General features: G+C 31.8%; 1 non-coding gene across 1 annotated transcript; it reads right to left on the bottom strand.

Annotated features, from left to right (window-relative positions):
- Positions 1-1649: 1649 nt before the first annotated feature.
- Positions 1650-1757, bottom strand: LOC148545488 (small nucleolar RNA R71). The gene has a single exon (XR_015901139.1). It is a non-coding gene; the product is annotated as a small nucleolar RNA R71 (small nucleolar RNA).
- Between the last annotated feature and the right edge of the window lie 280 nt (positions 1758-2037).

Here is a 2037-nt window from a genome sequence, read left to right as displayed (position 1 = left end):
GTCTTGCATGTTTTCTTTGCATTAAAAATTTTTCAAAATTGTGTCTTTGATGTTCATCTTGACATTCATAATGTTCTTGGTGTTCATCTTGACATTCATAGCATTCTTGCATTCATCACATGTTTTGATCTAAAAATTTCATGCATTGCATCATTTTCATGTTTTCATAAAAATTCAAAAAAATAAAAAAAAAATTATATCCTCCCCTTTTTTCTCTCATCAAATTCGAAAATTTGAGTTGACTTTTTCAAAAATTTTTAAAAATCAAATTGTTTCTCATGAGTCAAATCAAATTTTCAATTTGAAAATCTTATCTTTTTCAAAAATCATACCTTTTTCATTATTTTCGAAAAATTCAAAAATCTTTTTCAAAATATTTTTCAAAAATATTTTTCTTATCTTTATCAAAATTTTCGAAAATAATATTAACAATTAATGTTTTGATTCAAAAATTTCAAGTTTGTTACTTGCTTGTTAAGAAAGATTCAAACTTTAAGTTCTAGAATCATATCTTGTGATTTCTTGTGAATCAAGTCATTAATTGTGATTTTAAAAATCAAATCTTTTTCAAAACTAATTCCTATCATATCTTTTCAAAATATCTTCTTATCTTATCTTTTTCAAAAATCTAATTTCAAAATATCTTTTCCAACTTCCTAACTTCTTATCTTTTCAAAATTTGTTTCAACTAACTAACTAACTTTTGTTTGTTTCTTAACTTTTTCAAAACTACCTAACTAACTCTCTCTCTCTCTCTAAATTTCGAAAATATCTTCCCTCTTTTTCAAAAATTTCTTTTTTTTATTAACTAATTAATTTTTTTTATTTTAAAATTTTTTGAAAAATACTAACATTTTTCAAAAACCATTTTCGAAAATCACTAACTCTTTTTCAAAAATATTTTTTGAAAATTCTCCCTCTCCCATCTTATTCTATTTATTCATTCATTTACTAACATCTCATCTCACATCTCAACCCTCCTCACAGTTGTGTTTCTTCCATTACATTACATTCTTTGTCTCCCCCTCTTCTTCTACTCACACAGGGACCCCTATACTGTGGTATAAAGGATCTCTATTATTATTATTATTTTTCTGTGCCCTCTTCTTTGTCATATGAGCAGGAGCAAGGATAAGAACATTCTTGTGGAAGCAGATCCAGAACCTGAAAGGACTCTAAAAAGGAAACTAAGAGAAGCTAAAATACAACAATCCAGAGATAACCTTTCAGATATTTTCGAACAGGAAGAGGAGATGGCAGCCGAAAATAATAATAATGTAAGGAAGATGCTTGGTGACTTCACTGCACCTAATTCCAATTTACATGGAAGAAGCATCTCCATTCCTGCCATTGGAGCAAACAACTTTGAGCTGAAACCTCAATTAGTTTCTCTGATGCAGCAGAACTGCAAGTTTCATGGACTTCCATCTGAAGATCCTTTTCAATTCTTAGCTGAATTCTTGCAGATATGTGATACTGTTAAGACTAATGGAGTAGATCCTGAAGTCTACAGGCTCGTGCTTTTCCCTTTTGCTGTAAGAGACAGAGCTAGATTATGGTTGGATTCTCAACCCAAGGACAGCCTGAACTCTTGGGATAAGCTGGTCACAGCTTTCTTAGCCAAGTACTTTCCTCCTCAAAAGCTGAGCAAGCTTAGAGCTGATGTTCAAACCTTTAGACAGAAAGAAGGTGAATCCCTCTATGAAGCTTGGAAAAGATACAAACAGTTGACCAAAAAGTGTCCTTCTGACATGCTTTCAGAATGGACCATCCTGGATATATTCTATGATGGTTTATCTGAGCTATCAAAGATGTCACTGGACACTTCTGCAGGTGGATCCATTCACCTAAAGAAAATGCCTGCAGAAGCTCAAGAACTCATTGACATGGTTGCTAATAACCAGTTCATGTACACTTCTGAAAGGAATCCTGTGAATAATGGGACGCCTATGAAGAAGGGAGTTCTTGAAGTAGATACTCTGAATGCCATATTGGCTCAGAATAAAATATTGACTCAGCAAGTCAATATGATTTCTC

Source organism: Arachis ipaensis, chromosome B9 (genome assembly GCF_059453495.1).
Source record: "Arachis ipaensis isolate K30076 ecotype BB chromosome B9, ASM5945349v1, whole genome shotgun sequence".
Classification (NCBI taxonomy): Eukaryota; Viridiplantae; Streptophyta; class Magnoliopsida; order Fabales; family Fabaceae; genus Arachis; species Arachis ipaensis.
This window is presented reverse-complemented; position numbering and strand designations above follow the sequence as displayed.